General features: G+C 42.7%; 1 pseudogene; it reads left to right on the plus strand.

The window, feature by feature from the left end:
- Positions 1-573: 573 nt before the first annotated feature.
- LOC115117636 (purpurin-like) lies at positions 574-9,025 on the plus strand (annotated as a pseudogene).
- Positions 9,026-9,356: the final 331 nt, after the last annotated feature.

The raw sequence follows: 9,356 nt of genomic DNA on the forward strand, positions 1-9,356 counted from the left end.
ATACACCTTCTGTTATCTTTTACTGCCCCTGGAATTTTTTAAATGTCAGTTCAATTAATTTGATATGTCAGAAATAGTCGGCAAATGTATGCTCCCTCTCAGCCTCTTCACCTAAGGTACAAATGAATAAAGAGCAACAACACACCTATACACACTGTAAAATGGTAACCAAAATGCCGACATTGAACATCAGCACAGAAAGGGCTGTGGACGGTCTGACGCAGTACAATATTATATGCTATCAACAGACGTGCCAAAAATCTTCCAGCCTTAGATCAAGTACGTGTTTCCAAGTATGAATATAGTACAGCCATCAGCTTGTCGTTTGCCAGCACAGTATGTGGCTTTTAAAAGGACTACAGAACAACTAAAGAACTACAGAACTGTAACGCCCGGGGTGTAGTGGGGAAGAAGTCAGGCGCGGGAAGCAGAGAGTTCAGGGTGGCGCTCACTTTTAATGCACCACAACGGTGAACAGACGCCAACCAAAACAAATGCCCCAAACATGGGGGACTTAAACAGTCCAGCAAAAACCCAAACACACGGACAACCGTGACATACAGCCATGTACACATGTACATTGAAATAATCCCGCACAACCAGCAGGCGGGCCGGCTGGTAAATAAAGCCCAACCAATCAGCCTAAACTAAACACAGGTGAAACCAATAAACAGAAAAGGGGAAAAAAGGGATCAGTGGCAGCTCGTAGGCTGGTGACGACGACCGCCGAGCGCCACCCGAACAGGAAGGGGAGCCACCTTCAGTGGCAGCTAGTAGGCCGGTGACGACGACCGCCGAGCGCCACCCGAACAGGAAGGGGAGCCACCTTCAGTGGCAGCTAGTAGGCTGGTGACGACGACCGCCGAGCGCCACCCGAACAGGAAGGGGAGCCACCTTCGGTAGGAGTCATGACAAGAACAACTAAAGAACTACAGAACAACTAAAGAACTACAGAACAACTAAAGAACTACAGAACAACTAAACAACTAAAGAACTACAGAACAACTAAAGAACTACAGAACACCTAAAGAACTACAGAACAACAAAATAACTACAGAATAACTAAAGAACTACAGAACAACAAAATAACTACAGAACAACAAAATAACTACAGAACAACTAAAGAACTACAGAACAACTAAAGAACTACAGAACAACAAAATAACTACAGAATAACTAAAGAACTACAGAACAACAAAATAACTACAAAACAACTAAAGAACTACAGAACAACAAAATAACTACAGAATAACTAAAGAACTACAGAACAACAAAATAACTACAGAATAACTAAAGAACTACAGAACAACAAAATAACTACAGAATAACTAAAGAACTACAGAACAACAAAATAACTACAGAATAACTAAAGAACTACAGAACAACAAAATAACTACAGAATAACTAAAGAACTACAGAACAACAAAATAACTACAGAACAACTAAAGAACTACAGAACAACAAAATAACTACAGAATAACTAAAGAACTACAGAACAACAAAATAACTACAGAACAACTAAAGAACTACAGAACAACAAAATAACTACAGAACAAGTAAAGAACTACAGAACAACAAAATAACTACAGAATAACTAAAGTACAGAAAAACAAAATAACTACAGAACAACTAAAGAACTACAGAACAACAAAATAACTACAGAATAACTAAAGAACTACAGAATAACTAATGAACCACAGAATAACTAAAGAACCACAGAATAACTAAAGAACTACAGAAAAACTAAAGAACTACAGAAAAACTAAAGAACTACAGAATAACTAAAGAACTACTGAATAACTAATGAACCACAGAATAACTAAAGAACCCCAGAATAACTAAAGAACTACAGAATAACTAAAGAACTACAGAAAAACTAAAGAACTACAGAAAAACTAAAGAACTACAGAACAACTAAAGAACTACAGAATAACTAATGAACCACAGAATAACTAAAGAACCCCAGAATAACTAAAGAACTACAGAATAACTAAAGAACTACAGAATAACTAAAGAACTACAGAAAAACTAAAGAACTACAGAACAACTAAAGAACTACAGAACAACAAAATAACTACAGAATAACTAAAGAACTACAGAATAACTAAAGAACTACAGAATAACTAAAGAACTACAGAAAAACTAAAGAACTACAGAACAACTAAAGAAGTACAAAACAACTAAAGATCTCTCAACAACTACTAATGCCTAAAGAGCTATTCAGGAAATAGACCATAATATTGTGTGTAATGCCTCAGAGTAGTGCCAGAAGTACAGTACACAATGCTCTAACTACCCAGAAGTGCCTTTAATTAAATGAATGGAGAGTGAATGAAGAGGGGCTGAGTAGTGGTGGTACTTCTCTGCTGGGCCCGTTAGCCAATCATTCAGGCCCATGCCTCATGTTCAGCCTCTTGCCATCATCCCCTGTGTCTACAGCCACACGTAGCCACTCCTCAGAGCCAGGTGTCTCTAGAGAACTACAGAAAGTTCCAGACAGCTGGCAAGAAGCACCCAGTAGTGGGATTTCACCTTAGAGTGCACATTGTCTTTTACTGGTAACAGGGGGATAAGAATAGCCTCAGCAGAAACTCCATTCAGACAGTAAATGCTGGTGGTAAAAATGGACATGTTATGTAAAAACAGATTCTTAAATAACTAAGATCATGGTGACATGGCACTGCTTGTGTGTGTGTGTGTGTGTGTGTGTGTGTGTGTGTGTGTGTGTGTGTGTGTGTGTGTGTGTGTGTGTGTGTGTGCCTTAGTGTATTCAAGTGTGTGTGTGTGACACAACAGAAGCACTAGTGTTTACTGCATCACGTTTGACTCCATGGAGCACAACACATACAGTAAATAACCTTAAAGCTGTTTCACCACGCCAGTCATGTACATCAGAGCCAAACAAAGCCTAGTGTAACACTAGCTCACACAATACAGCTTCAAATCAAATCAAATCAAATTTATTTATATAGCCCTTCGTACATCAGCTGATATCTCAAAGTGCTGTACAGAAATCCAGCCTAAAACCCCAAACAGCAAGCAATGCAGGTGTAAAAGCATGGTGGCTAGGAAAAACTCCCTAGAAAGGCCAAAACCTAGGAAGAAACCTAGAGAGGAACCAGGCTATGTGGGGTGGCCAGTCCTCTTCTGGCTGTGCCGGGTGGAGATTATAACAGAACATGGCCAAGATGTTCAAATGTTCATAAATGACCAGCATGGTCGAATAATAGTAAGGCAGAACAGTTGAAACTGGAGCAGCAGCATGGCCAGGTGGACTAGGGACAGCAAGGAGTCATCATGTCAGGTAGTCCTGGGACATGGTCCTAGGGCTCAGGTCAGTTGAAACTGGAGCAGCAGCACGGCCAGGTGGACTGGGGACAGCAAGGAGTCATCATGTCAGGTAGTCCTGGGGCATGGTCCTAGGGCTCAGGTCCTCCGAGAGAGAGAAAGAAAGAGAGAAGGAGAGAATTAGAGAACGCACACTTAGATTCACACAGGACACCGAATAGGACAGGAGAAGTACTCCAGATATAACAAACTGACCCTAGCCCCCCGACACATAAACTACTGCAGCATAAATACTGGAGGCTGAGACAGGAGGGGTCAGGCCTTTAGCAAGTCAATTATCAGGACTGATTAGAACAACACATAGAGCACCAAGGTTCAAAACATTTGAACGCAATAGTTTTGACAGAGAGCGATCCGGCTGGTAGATGACACTACAATATTGATGGTTAGGGATGCCTCTCAAGTGGCGCTTCACATAACCCTACATTTCATTTCCAAAATACTATTTTAGCCTGCTGGCTGTTTAATCATACTCCAGGATCTCCAAACTAGTCTCAAGGTCTACAAAGCAGTGCTGGTGGTAGTATTCTATCATCAGCAGTAAGGATTTACGTGCTGGAACACAATAACTAATGCTCATTAGTTGTTGTGTTCCAGCATGTGCTGGGGTATGATTTCTTCTTCCTAATGATCCTTAGTGTTTGGACAATATATTTTCCCATCGTAAATGTGTGTGTGTGTCTTCACAGTTACATAAAGCCCTAATTGTTTTTACGGGAGGCATGGGTGGATTCAGAAGCGAAGCCAGATTATAGTCAGAAAATCACCAACCGGATTAACCCGTGATTTAAGCACCTTATTTACTTACAAGAAGTGAAAAATAATCAGTACCCTTGTCTGTGTTCACTGTGCATAAAGGGCCCCAAACACAAGAGATTCCAAATCCTTAACGGACACAAAACACGGAATTCTACACACTGCTCATCCTCACTAAAATAGGTAAGGTCCAGCGTCTTGATGGAGAGGACCCATGAATATATTTCATGCTATTATAGGACTTATCTCACTGAAAATGTAAATATTGTTCTTAAATACAGTATGAATTGTTTTTGGAAGATACTAGCAAGCTAAGAATGAGTTTTGCTTTTGTATGTCTGAGGCATTCTGCTCAGGATTCAAACCTGCCACCTATTTTTGTTCTTAAAAACATGTGCATGTGTCACACCCTGATCTGTTTCACCTGTCTTTGTGATTGTCTCCACCCCCCTCCAGCTGTTGCCCATCTTCCCCATTATTCCCTGTGTATTTATACCTGTGTTCTCTGTTTGTCTGTTGCCAGTTCGTCAAGTCAACCAGCGTTTTTGTTCTCAGCTCCTGCTTTTCCCAGTTTCTATTTTTCTCTCCCTCCTGATTTTGGCCCCCGCCTGCCTGACCACTCTGCCTGACCCTGAGCCTGCCTGCCGACCTGTACCTTTGCCCGACCTCTGTATTATTGACCTCTGCCTACCCTGACACTGAGCCTACCTGCCGTCCGGTACTGTTTCCCCACCTCTGGTTTACTGACCCCTGCCTGCCTTGACCTGTCTATTGCCTGCCCCTGTTGGATTATTAAACCATTGTTAATTACATGTCTCCATCTGGGTCTTACCTTCATGTGAAATATGGCATTCATTTCTACCTCACAACCCTATGAATATGTAACGGAAAGACCATTGAACTTTAGGAACTGTAGTAGTGTGTCCTCATTTTACTCCAACGAGGATACACTACTACAGTGTCTCTAGGAACGCACTGAATGTTTACTAACTTAGAAGCAGATCATTTGAGGTGCTCTCGCCTGATCTGATGTGCATCTTGTCTGGTGTGGTCAGTTCATCCTCACTGTCTCTGGCCTGCGAGGAACACGCCTGGTCTGCCTCCTGCGTGGTAGACAGCTTCACAGTCAAGGCGGACTTCGACCCCCGGAGGGTGAGCTTTGCTACAGTGCACACATTAGGGGTCACATCCCTAGACAGATAAAAACAAGTGAACAATGTCAGTTTTAAACATGATCGGATAAACATGGCTATGATCATGTGTAATGCAAATGCATAAGAGACGAACGACTACAATGGTCTGCCGAATAAAGTTTTGAATCTCCTCTGGATTTCAATCCTCATCGTCTCAATCTTCTCTATCTCTGGTTTACTCTGTTAAAGTATTCTGGGAAGTGATACGCTCTGCAGAAGAAGGACCCTGCGGGCCTGTTCCATCCAGGACAACATCTCTGCTGAGTACACCGTCGATGTTGACGGCACAATGACCGCCACCTCCAAGGGACGTGTCACTCTCTTCGGGTGAGTAGATCTGCATCAACTTGGAAGAACTAGCATATAAAGCATACACAGACACTAAAATAATTGTCTAGTTGTAAGGAACAATGTGGATTAATATCAATTTAATTGGTGTCGAAACTATTTGTCTAATAGACCACAGAATTATGGCACAAACCAATCAAATGTTAATTGGTGGACAGGAAATATAGACAACATTTGACACTGTAAGTGATGGATCACAATGATCGTGCATATGTGTTTGACCTCTGGTTTTAAGTCGTGAGAGCTAATATGAGTTTGTGTGTGTTGATATGTTCTGTGCAAATGAGTGTGTGTTGTTGTGTTGACAGGTTCTATGTTCTGTGCGCTGACACGGCTGCCCAGTACACTGTGCCTAACCCCACCAACCCCAGCAAGATGTTCATGAACTACCAGGGACTGGCCAGCTACCTGGCCAGTGGAGGTGACAACTACTGGATGATTGACACCGACTATGATACCTACGCCTGCCGTACCCTGAAGGACGATGGACGCTGCGAGGATGGTTACTCCCTGATCTTCTCCCGTAACCTGGCCTGTCCCCAGCAATCCAGCACATTGTCCATGGGAAACAGGAGGAGATCTGCATGGCTGGCCTGTTCGAGCCTGTCCTGCACTCCGGTGAGTTGGACACTTGTCTATAGGGACACAGCATGAAAACAAAGGCTAAATGAGATCACGTCTAGATAATATCAATGAGCATGAAGAGCATCATAATTAATAAATGAAAGCTAAGAGGGAGCTAAGAGTTGTAGTTCAAAAAGGATTGAAAATATTCACAACAATCTGCATTATGCCCCAGTGCAGAAATAATTTCTTAGGCAGATATGTCTGGTTAGGGGGCATGAATAAGTTATTTTTCTCTTTCCTCTATAGGAGCTTGCTAAATTGTCAGCTCAGCCTGAACCGAATTCCTTAAGCATTCTGGCATGAGATGAGGCATCCAGGGCCGATGGATAGGTCCATAGCAGCGCTGTAGAAATGAATAGACCATGTTGCAAGGCGGGAGAGAAAGGTCTGCCACCCATTGTCTCAAGGGAAGGGCTGCTCAATCGGGTAAAGTGTGTGTGTGTGTGTGTGTGTGTGTGTGTGTGTGTGTGTGTGTGTGTGTGTGTGTGTGTGTGTGTGTGTGTGTGTGTGTGTGTGTGTGTGTGTGTGTGTGTGTGTGTGTGTGAAAATAAATGTATTTGTTAAACAAATCTCTGAGTTGCATCCATGTTTGATCAAGAGCTAAAAATGTATTAAATAAATAGTTTCACATATACAGTGCCTTCAGAAAGTATTCAGACCCTTTCGTGTTTTTCACATCTTGTTACGTTACAGGCTTATTCTAAAATTAATGGGGGAAAAAAAGAACTTAGCAATCTACACACAATAGCCCATAATGACAAAGCGAAAACAGGCTTTTAGATTATTTTGCAAATTTATAAAATCAAAAAACAGATACCCTATTTACATAATTATTCAGACCCTTTGCTATGTGACAAAAAATTGAGCTCAAGTGCATCCTGTTTCCATTGATCATCCTTGAGATTTATCTACAACTTGATTGGAGTCCACTTGTTGTAAATTCAATTGATTGGACATGATTTGGAAAGGCACACACCTGTCTATATAAGGTCCCACAGTCCACAGTGCATGTCACAGCAAAAACCAAGCCATGAGGTCAAAGGAATTGTCCGTAGAGCTCCGAGACAGGATTGTGTCAAGGCAAAGATCTGGGGAAGGGTACAAAACATTTCTGCAGCATTTAAGGTCCCCAAAAACACAGTGGCCTCTGTCATTCTTAAATTGAAGAAGTTTGGAACCACCAAGAGCTGGCCGCCCGGCCAAACTGAGCAATCGGGGTAGAAGGGCCTTGGTCAGAGAGGTGACAAAGAACCCTGATGCTCACTCTGTCAGAGCACCAGAGTTCCTCTCAGGAGATGGGAGAATCTTCCAGAAGGACAACTATCTCTGCAGCATTCCACCTATCAGGTCTTTTTGTTAGAGTGACCAAGGGACCCCTAAAGGACTCTCCATGAGAAACAAGAGATTAAACTACTTGGCCTGAATGCCAAGCCTCACGTCTGGAGGAAACCTGGCAACCTCCCTACGTTGAAGCATGGTGGTTGCAGCAGGGACTGGAAGACTAGTCAGGATCGAGGGAACGATGAATAGAGTAAAGTACAGAGGGATCCTTGCACAAAAAACTGCTACAGAGAGCTCAGAACCTTAGACTGAAGTGAAGGTTCACCTACCAGCAGGACAATGACCCTAAGCACACAGCCAAGACAACGCAGGCTTGGCTTCAGGACAAGTCTCTGAATGTCCTTGAGTGGCCCAGCCAGAGCCGGACTTGAACCCGATCAATCATCTCTGGAGAGACCTGAACACAGCCGTGCAGTGATGCTCCCCATCCAACGTGACAGAGCTTGAGAGGATCTGCAGAGAAGAATTGGAGAAACTCCCCAAATACAGATGTGCCAAGCTAGTAGTGTCATACCCAAAAGACTCCAAGCTGTAATCGCTGCCAAAGGTGCTTCAACAAAGTACTGAAGCTATTGTGTTGTTGTTTTGTATTCAAATGGTCCAGATGGTCCCACTCACCAGTCCCACAGATGCCAGATTGCTGATGAAGGCTTCTCCTCACAGAACCTCTTTGTAAGAGCCATGGTTAATAATATAAGTTGATTAAACTGCTCAGTTGTTATCCACTAGTCTTGGCTGTGAACTGTGAATAATGGCAGAGAATCCACTGGTCGGGGTCCAGCTAGGTCCAGACTAGGTGAGTTTGGGAAGTCTCTCACCCACACCAGTTTAACTCCTCAATTCCTCAAGCCTCAACTCCTGAAACATGCAACCACAGAGATCCTATTAAATGATCATTTTAGTGTTCTAATACAGTATGTAATTCTATGTGAGATCCCTAAGCCTTTATCCGGAAAGTCCCCAGGTTTAATGAGAATATGGTCAACAGACAATGTGACCTTGACTATTAACAGAATAGCTGAGTTGTAGTTTTGCAATAGGCTAATCAAGCTAGTTATTCAGGAATGGTTTGCTAGATATATTTTCTCTACAGAGAATGTAAATCCTGAGAATGTAAAATCTTTAATTTACCAGTACAGTCCCCTCTCTCGTGAACTCTAACCCCTTTCTTTCTTTCTTTCTTTCTTTCTTTCTTTCTTTCTTTCTTTCTTTCTTTCTTTCTTTCTTTCTTTCTTTCTTTCTTTCTTTCTTTCTTTCTTTCTTTCTTTCTTTCTTTCTTTCCTTCTTTCTTTCTTTCTTTCTTTCTCGGGGGACCATGCCTCAGTACTACCTGACCTGATGTCTCCTTGCTGTCCCCAGTCCACCTGGTTGTGCTGCTGCTCCAGTTTCTGCCTGCGGCTATGGAACCCTGACCTGTTCACCGTACGTGCTACCTGTCCCTGACCTGCTGTTTTCAACTCTCTAGAGACAGCAGGAGCAGTAGAGATACTCTGATTGATCGGCTATGAAAAGCCAACTGACATTTACTCCTGAGGTGCTGACCTGTTGCACCCTCGACAACCACTGTGATTATTATTATTTGACCCTGCTGGTCATCTATGAACATTTGAACATCTTGGCCATGTTCTGATATAATCTACCCTCGGCCACCCCTCATAGCCTGTTTCCTCTCTAGGTTTCTTCCTAGGTTCTGGCCTTTCTAGGGAGTTTTTCCTAGCCACCGTGCTTCTACACCTGCATTGC

This window comes from Oncorhynchus nerka, linkage group LG4 (assembly GCF_034236695.1).
Source record: "Oncorhynchus nerka isolate Pitt River linkage group LG4, Oner_Uvic_2.0, whole genome shotgun sequence".
NCBI lineage: Eukaryota > Metazoa > Chordata > Actinopteri > Salmoniformes > Salmonidae > Oncorhynchus > Oncorhynchus nerka.